The sequence below is a fragment of the Strigops habroptila genome, chromosome Z (assembly GCF_004027225.2).
Source record: "Strigops habroptila isolate Jane chromosome Z, bStrHab1.2.pri, whole genome shotgun sequence".
In the NCBI taxonomy this organism is placed as follows: Eukaryota; Metazoa; Chordata; class Aves; order Psittaciformes; family Psittacidae; genus Strigops; species Strigops habroptila.
Genome location: NC_044302.2, coordinates 40,505,789 through 40,515,675, shown reverse-complemented (window position 1 = coordinate 40,515,675; position 9,887 = coordinate 40,505,789). Strand labels below are relative to the sequence as shown.

Here is a 9,887-nt window from a genome sequence, read left to right as displayed (position 1 = left end):
ACCTGGATGTGCTCTGATCAGGCACCTCTCCAGAGTTCTGTGCTTTCTTCTGGTTGTAAGTTGCAGGTAAGTAGTATGGAAAATAATGACTTCCGCATAGCTATAGATCAACACAGTAACTTGCTCTTACTCTGGGGAGTCAGATGCACAACTCAATAATAGTAAAACCCTAATGCCTCTGTTAGGATATCATGAGAGATCTGGACATCTGGAACCGTAAGGCTGCCAGAAACAGGCTAATGCCTTTGCTTGGCAGACGGCAATTAAAAGGAAAGCTTGCTATGAAGCTGCCAGCATTTTGAAAATGTTCAATGCCAGCAAAGTAGTGCAGAGATCTTCACCTTGATGGTGAGTTTTGACATTACATTATTGATAGTAATTTCATAGCTGTGTCGCCTGGTGCCTACAACCTCAAGCATAATGGATATTATGATTTATTTAAGCAGAGTCCTGGATCAGAAGGTGGCTCAAGCAGAAATCTAGGGCAGACCTGGAAGCAATACACGGGGGCGGGGGGAGGGGAAAGAAGAATAAAATAAGACTGGTAGGAGAAAACAAGTGTTGATAGTAGCTACAGGTAGAATTACACAATTATTGCTATCTATGCTGAATTTAGTGGGTGCTCCTTCAACTGTTCAGTTGAACTATGGAAAAAGTAAGACGTCAAAAATACGAAGGTACAGAGCTTCAGGGTACTTAAGAGTCATGTATTTCATTACAAAACATACAAAACAAGTTACAGCTGTCAAATTTAAAGCTCCAATTTAGCATCAGTTAACTACAGACAAGCTTGTAAAATACCTTGGGGTTTTCCTGCCCTCAGTGAATCAGGATATACTAGCTATGGGACTGTAAAGTATGTTACAAACTGCCAGGTTTTTTCTCCCAAACATACACAAAGTTGTCTTATGCTTTGGAAAAAAAACTTTGATTTCAGCATCTGATATTTTTCACTAAGAACATAAGAAACAGTTTCCCCAAGGTAGTCTATTTTGTGAATCTTTTAAGTTTCTCTAAACAGGCATAAAAATATCTGTTTCCCCACACTCATTCCCAGCTAATACATTTTAATCCACTCCCACTTTCTTCTCTAATGCCTTGTCCTCATTGGAGTGGCTTTTAATTTTCACTAGAGAGTATAAGAAGAAAATTAGGTCCATTATGTATACATTCATATTAGCAGATGGGATTTCAGGTGAGACTCAGGTCAATACAGTGGTACAGAAAAGAAACTGCAGAGCATTCAGCAGCCTCGTAGGTTTTAGCAGGATGACTTTAAATCACCAGTGCCCTCTGCTGCTCTCAGGCTGGTCTTTTGATTTGTGTTGGTTTTCCAGGCAGCCCAGCATAACTTTGACAGTCTTCCTTAATTACTGTTTCTTTGTAGGATGATTCGTGGCAGCTGCTATGCACAGAATTTTGTCCCTACAAGACAGTACAGCCTCACCTAGCTCAGCACTGATATGGGTGAGCCACTGCAATAGGACATGGAAGGGTGGACTGAGACCCAGAGTTTATTGCTGATTTGCACCACAGCTCTGACTGGAGTGTTCTTCCTGGCCAAAAGCAAAAACTTGAATGGTTTTCAGGGAATTTTACTTGTCCCTAAAGACCACAGATAGAAAGGGAAGGCTGTTTCTGCTTTTGCTTAGGAGGCTTGGTTTTGCAAGAAAAACCTCGTATAGCAAATAGACTAAACCTAATAAAATGAAAAATGAAGGATAAAGAAACATGAGTAGCTACAATTTCATCAGCTGCACAGCTTAATACCTACCTAGGGGGAAAATCAATCAGATAGTGTCTGATCAGTATTTTCTTGATAGCATCAGCCATGTGGCTTATACAACCTCTGAAGAGATAGTGCTTTTTTTCCTTACCTGTGTAATTCATTTATTAGTCTAAATTTACAGCTGTCAGGGTAGATTTAGAGCACCAAACCTAAATGAACACACATTCTGAAGGTTTCAAGGACAAGCAGCTAAAAGCCTAAAACAAAAGTAACAAATCTTTAAACAAAACAGCTAACTAGTTTCCATTTCACTTATGTTACCATAAAAGTAACTGGACTCCTAATAAAAAAAATCTGGTCAGGAGTTCTGAATTTTGTTTCCATTTCCCTTCCTCAGTCATAGAAGGAAGTATGTAACCCCCGATACGATCCAGTAAATCCCACAGTTCTCAAAATTGGGAACATGGGGAGATTGTCAGCTAAAGGTGGTGCATCTTTTTGTGACTGTAGGCTACTTTTGTATGCGTGCCCACAATCCTTCTGTACATCCACTTCTGTACACGCTGCAATACATGACATAGGATATTGTGGACCACTCTAACAGACAAAACAATGTTAATTACATTATTTATTCAGTGTACTCTTTATATAAAGGAACAAAAGAAGCCAAAAAAGCTTATTATTCTATCAGGCTAAATATTGGGTTGACTCATAAAATAATATAGTTCCTGCCTCCAAGTAGTTTATGAGCTAATTAAGACTTAACTGAGCAAGCAGGGCGATAGCAGAGGGAGCAGGAGACAGCTTGGGTGCTCCCAAGTTGTTTGAACTAGTCTTCTGCTTTCCCTTCAGAAGTGGTTGTTTGGGGGCAGGGGAGGGCCTTGGATTTTTGGTGGGAAGGGCTGCTATGCACAGACACTGCTTTCACATTTATGGAGAGGAATGCTCATTCCTGTTCTTCTTGATATTTACAACAAGTTAATGGGCACTGCGGGAAGCAGATGCTGCTATCTCTGTTATGCTGCTCCAGATGTCCTCTGCAGAGACCTGACGGCTTGCAGAACAGGCTCTAATTCATAACAAAAAGCAGCCCTGCTGTCCACAACCAACCATATCCCAGAACCATAGTGTGGGATGTGCGTGTGGCTGCCGTGCATCATTTGGCCATTCTGCACCAAGAGACAAACAACCCTCCAAAATAAAGCTGTTTCATGCTACTACTCTCCGCTTTCTTCTGAGAGGAAAAGATTTATTTTACTCATTCTCCAGAGCTGAGATGCGATCTTTCCTATACGTTACAGTTTGGTCCTAGTGGGACCACTGCAATAAAAATATTAGGTTACACAGAACAATTGTTCTGCTGATGACGAATGGGACAGGCAAATATTGAATGATACCATTACTTTTTACCAAGGTCCACTTCAATCGGTAGTTCATCCTTCTGGTTTCAAACACCAGTGCACTGGTGGAAGTTTTTTGCATACTGAAGTGCTTCTCTTTGAGCCTTGGGCAACATGGTCTAGTGTGCCGCTGCTCATGTCAGGGGGGTGGGAACTAGATGATCTTAAAGTTCTTTCCAACCCAAACCATTCTATGATTCTATGATTTGCTGTGCCACCCATCAATAAACTAATGAAATACAATCTGCGTGGTTTAAATTCCAGTGAGCTATTCTGTGCCATAAGCATTCCTCTGTTGGATACCACCCACTCTAGAGCAGGTCTCAAAACTCTGACTTTTAATGCTTCCAATATTTGATTTAACTCCACAATAGTTCCTGTTGGCTTTGTTCTGTTGATAGACTGGATTCCTCACAAAATTATTTGGCTATATCCAATATCCACTGCGTAAAGCAGAGCTTCACCATCACCTCATTGAGGATTCATTGGCTGTTAGCCTGCCAGCACCCGTTTATCCCCATGCTGCTGATGTCAGAGCCAAAGTTCTTACATACGGCTTTTCCAACTCAGGATACACTACTGTGAATGTCTTTATGATCAGAGGCCAGGTTTTGAACTGTGTCTTTTATTCTTTTACAACACTGTCTCATAACAAGTAAAATTGTCTCTGACAAGTCTTCATCTAGATTCTCAGTCTGGAGGATCTCCAGCTGCAGCCCTCCTGCATTCTGGATGAGCTCTTCCAGGCCGCTCTCACAGAGCTGCCCATAACCAGAGAACTTCTGCAGCACCTTCTCCAGCTCCTGCTCCACCGTCATGCACTGGTCCATAGTGGCTGGCACCAGGCCGCGCTGCTTCTCCACTTTTTCTACTGAAAATTTTTGTAAACATTTAACGATGTCAAAGGATTCTGCCTCCTTAAAACAGGAGTCCCAGTTCTCACATAAACCATGACGCAACTGCTCAGCAGCCAAAGTACGGTAAGGTAATTATTCCCAGCCGGGAATGTCCAGCTCTATATCCGTCTTAGCAACAGTTTTCTGTATCTTAAAAAAATGCCATTTCTTTTCATATCCTGCCTACTACGCCAAATTGTTCTGCTGACAGGCAGGGTACACAAAAAAATGACCACACACGAGTTGTATAACATGCACAGTTTATTAAACAAGCACACTAAAGCGAATAAGCACACTAAAGCAAACAAGCACACTAATGCAAATCGGGTATATATCTATATATAGTAAATAAGTACAGTAAAGCAAATCATATATACATGTATATATATATATAAAAGTAAAGTACAGTGCAAAATTAAAAGTGTATCAAATCATTACTGCATAGAGAGAATAGATTAAGAAGAAATACATCATCAGTTACCACTCAGTCAGCATCCAGGGCCACACTTCAAGCTGGGAAGCCCCATTGTAGCCATATCTGAAACCTCACCTATGGGTGGATGTACCACGCAGAAAATTTTCCAGTTACCTGAGACTCCTAGCATCAGCTCTGATTTGCTTTATTGTACTTATTTACTATATATAGAGAGATATATACCTGATTCATGTTAATGTGCTTGTTTGCTTTACTGTGCTTAGTAATTGACACTCTGTAAGGAGCTACTATTAGTGAGTGAAACTGAATTAATCTCGTCTAGTTCTCTGGTCAAGCACCCAAGCAACATCATTTTCTTGCATTTGAATGTCTGCATGGTTGAAGACTAGTCAAGTTAGAATGAAAAGAATTTCAGTGATAGGTGGAATGGTCATGTTTCCTGGCAAGTCTGACTGCTCAATGATAGACTTTTAAAAGGAGTATTTTGGCAGTATAGATCACAGATTTGTGATACTCTTTCTTGAGTCTTGGGATTTAACTGTCAAAATCAGACAGTTCACATCATGGACATTGTAATAGCCTAATATTTGGCACCAGCATTTTGACAAAGGTAAAGCAGGCTCTTGTCAGCACGTGCATCACAACAATGCTCTATTCATTGACAAAATACATGACTTGTTCCTGATGAAAATCACCTTAATGTTAAAGCAAGGTTTTTTCTACAGATGAAAACAATCTGCACTCTTTAAAGGAGGTGAGAGAAAAAGGATTAAAAAAAAAAACCAAAAAACCAAAAAAAACACAAAGGAAAAAAGCAACAGATGGAAAGCAGAAGACTAGATCTGGGAGCAAGAGCAAAAATAACTGGTGTCTTACAGTCCTTCAAAAGGAAGCCATTCAGTGTTGGAAGAAGTTCTACTTACTTGTTTCAAAAAAAAAAAAAAAAAAAATGGAAAATTATATCCTGGGGTATTTTTCAGTTTCTGTCTTCATTTCATCAGATACATGTTAGAATTTTCAGCATGTGCAAGACCTAGAATTGTTGTGATCAAAAGAACCTCCAGGTCTTTTTCCACCAGTAAGACTCCAGACCTCTCATGCTGGTTTCTGAGCTTAATCTATCAGTGAATTTCACAGTAAGAGACAGGTAGTTGCAGAGGGAGAGATCAGCTCAGAAGTCAATGTTTCAATACATATGCAGAAAGTAGGGCTGTAAGTGAATTTTACTACTGTGAATAGGGCATTTTGGAAAACAAGCACACATTTGAAAAGTCCGCAGAAAGAAGTCCCAACACACTTGCCCAATTACTTGAAAGGAACTGGAAATTCTTTTCCAATTTAAAAGGGATTTTGAATGTCCTTAAATATATTAAAATGACTTGGCCCTTTGAACATCCAATGCCATGCGAGCTTGGCAGGGATTTTCTTGGAAGGAAAAGGGAGACAAAGATTGATATGAAACTCAAATAATGGAAGGTTTTTATCTCTTCTATTTTTCAAGTGATAGGAAAATAAAATCCCCTGAGTTTATTATGACCTTCCATGCAAAGCAGGAAAGCTCTCAAGGTTTCTCACAGATGTTGAAACAGTTCATTAACTTTAGTTGTATTTTATATGTTATATATCTGTATTTATGTATTTATTTTCAAGAGACGCAGCACATCACATGTGCAGTACACCATCATCCCTGCAAAAACAGGGGTCTTTGATGAAGATCTTATTTTTTCATCGGTATTAACAGCAAGAATTATATTACTCTCAAAAGATTAAAATTGCTTTTATTCACAGTATTTTAAATAATGCCAATAATTGTTAATTCATGGAAATGGGTATGGTCTCAATCATCACTCCATTGCTAAACATTTCCATTCATGTTTATGAAGGCTATTGTGATTCTCTTCACTTTGTCTCATCTGTATTTTTCTGTTTTTTATTTCTTGAATGCCTACTTTTTCTTTTTAGTAGCAGCTAAAGACATTCCGCTACATCAAATTCCTTTTCACACTACCTCCTGCCCTATATTTGGCTCCTGGTTGAGCTGAATGTCCTCCCTCAAAGCTTCCTCTTGCTTTCAGTCTCTATCTTAGACTCTTAATTTCTATTAACTCAGAGTATGGTTGCTGTGAGCTGTGCACCTGGTCATATCCCACAGCATAGAATCATAGAATCGACAACTAAATTTTTACAGATCACTGTTTCCAAGGGAGACTCAGGCAGAAACTTAAAAATAACAGTTGAGCTTACTATGCAGTGCTGAATCTTGAGCCTATACGTTCAATGGCTGCCAATTCAGTTCCACTTGAAAACTGTACTATGCAGTCACTCACATAAAATCTAAGCATACCCAGGCTTCCCTCTGTATGGTCGAGCCAGTATCTAAGCAAACAACATTAGTTTGTTAGCAACTGTGGATAAGTTTAATTCTATGTTTGCCCATATACATAGTAAATGTTGACAGTTTACTTGCATACAGGCACAGTGCCTATGTGCTTCCTGATGCTAACCCTAGTCAAAACCAAAGTGGATATTTTCCACTCAAACATTCAAAGAAAATTGGAAATTATCTGCTTAAGACAAATTTTCCAGTTTCACAGAAAAATAAGGCCAAAAAAAATCCATCCTCTCTTCCTCCCAAAATATCAACATTATTCTGCCTTTTATTAAATAAAGAATGCTGAAGAAAGGAAAGCATGAAAAATTTTGTAAGAAAAAAGAATGGTCAGTTTTTCTCTGAAACCAGAAAGGGCCTACTACACCATCACCGGATCCCTATTTTGTGAAAAATTCATATAAAACAACCCTTTCCCTGCATTGTCTCTGTAATATGGCTCTAAAACTTGTAAACACAACTATAATTCAACATCATTAGAAACAATGTCTGAACTATTGATCAAAATTTTTACCAACCATGTCATCATGAACGCAGACAGCCTTAATTACTTTAACAAAAAACATCTGTGGTGTTGTGGGGCTGCCATTTGCTTCTCATTAACAATTAATTTTTAACAATCTCACAAGACCAGTAAATTAATAAAAAGGAATCAATTGTTGGCTAATAAGGAATACTAATAAATGAAATCTTTTTAACATTTGCATTGCATTTTACATTGCCATGGATGTTCTTTATCTATTACTTTGACACATGAATGAAAAAGCACTTTTAGGCAGCAACAGGTTGCTTGAAGAAATTAAATGCATATTGGATAAAAAAACCACGTATTTTTTATGCTGTAAAGCGCAGGCCATATTTTATAAAAACAATAATTTCTCCAGATAATTACTTTAACTATTATCCAGCTTGTTAAAGATATGACTGAGCTGAAGGTATAGATCAATTTGCCCTAGATGGTTAGTAATAGGTTATTTTAAAAAATTATAACTGCTGCTTCCTTCCTATTCCCCATTGTTAAACATTAATCCCTTTCATAAATTGCACTCTTATTTAGAGATGAGTCAGGACATTATTACCCAAACTCTGCTACCACTTCTGCTTCACAAAATCTTATGCTTTAGTGCTTTTTTTTAAAGTGGATCCAGAGCTTGCATGTGTTGCTCACTGCACTCCACCACCATGAAAATATATTGGTAATACCAGAAAAGCAGAGTGAGTAGGTACCACCACATCTCTTTTGTCTTCGGCCAGGAAATAATAATAAGCCAGGTAGGTTTGCAGTGTGCAGTAATGTAATGCACTAGAGAAAGTGCAGTGGCATGAAACAAGAAAGGTTGAGTGTTGAGTTTTCTTTTCCAACACACTGGTAGTTTGATAAACCACCACCACAAAAATAGCTCCATCTGACATAGGGAGGAGATATATAGGCATGTTCATAATATAAAGGTGCTGGGCAACTCATGTCTTCCTAAATCCCATGGTGAGGGTCACCAAAGCCAGGTAACACTCAGTACTGCGTTTGCTATTTGTGTAGTATGAGCTGTCAACAACACACCAGGGGTTAGAAAAGCCTGCCACAGATTAGAATTCTCCCAAAGATGAGAGAAAAGAAACTTGTGGCAAGACATACACCTCTTTTGGAGACTGCTGGGGAAAATAAAAACATGAATCTCATAGATTGTAACTATTTGAAAGCTTCACAGAAGATTAAATGAAGACTTTTGTTTGTCTGTTTGTTTTTCAACAAAAATGAAATAGTTCAGAAATATTGGATTTCACTCTGTGAAAAATGAAATTCAACGGAAAATTCTTGACCATAAATTCTCAGGCTGTAAACTAGTATGGCCTTAAGTTACAAAATTTTCAGACTTAAATTTTTCAGGAGTGAAAATCTGTTCAATATATTTTGATTTCAAAAATACTATAGCCATCATTTCAGACAAAACTCGAATCCTTCAACATTTTGTTGGATGTAAAATGGCTGAAATTTAAGCTTTCACCCCACACTGAAAGATAATAAGTTGCATTTCCATGTACTGTATTTATTGCTTGTGATAGGGAAGTACAATAGTGTAGTTTTATTCTGAACTAGTAAAATGGCAAAAGGACACAACAAACCCTTTGGATAAAATGAACTGTGTGTCTGACAGGTCTCACACTTAACTGATATAGTGAACATACGGAAAGCATTCTAAAACTTATCTGTGCAGTAGACCCAGTGGAAATACAGAGATTCTTCAAATTGGTAATTATAACTTTTTTTTTATTACCTGATGAATACTCCAAAATAATAAAGCATACTATCTTCAAGTTCAGAGATAACACTTTTATACAGACATAAAGCTTGAATTTTATCCTTGATGGATATAATATAAAGTCACTTAGCTGAAATACTGGTAAGGCAATGAAAACACTTTAAATTTGTGACAAAAAAAAGACAGTATGTAATAAAATAATTAAATATATTGCTGATACAGAGGAATCTCTTAAACATATCTCAAGCACCTTGTAAAAGTCGTTGGGTTTACAAGGTCAAAATGATTAAAAATAACAAAGTGAGGAGACTAAAGAGACAGCAAAGAAGCTAAGTGATTTATTTGTTTTGGTTTTCACAAAGAGAACAGGGAGTAAATATCTAGTTTAATAGCTGATCTTTAAAGATAATGAAGGTGAAGTGCTGTCAAACACAGAGACATAAAAGAATAAGATAGAAGAACTCCAGAAATCATATTAACATAAATTACTCGGGCATGATGCCAGAGCTTTGCAGGAAAATCTGAGCATTCAGGCCCAGGTTCAGAATCCCTGGACATTATGTGAATGTAGAGTGAGTGGTAGGAGCCTTCAAGGCCATACCCTGCTCATCTATGTAATATGGATGAGAGTAATTTTATTTCCTACCAAAGGGATGAGTTCTCCACAAAGTACAGCAAATTAGATTCAGTGAATAAAAGTGGAAAGAAAAGTGCTTTCCTGGTTAAAAACTGCACATAGTGACCAAAGTAGGACTGCTCAGTAAAAGATGGATAAGAAG

General features: G+C 37.9%; 1 pseudogene; it reads right to left on the bottom strand.

Moving 5' to 3' along the window:
- Positions 1 to 2,745: 2,745 nt before the first annotated feature.
- On the bottom strand, positions 2,746 to 3,959 carry LOC115601019 (annotated as a pseudogene).
- Positions 3,960 to 9,887: the final 5,928 nt, after the last annotated feature.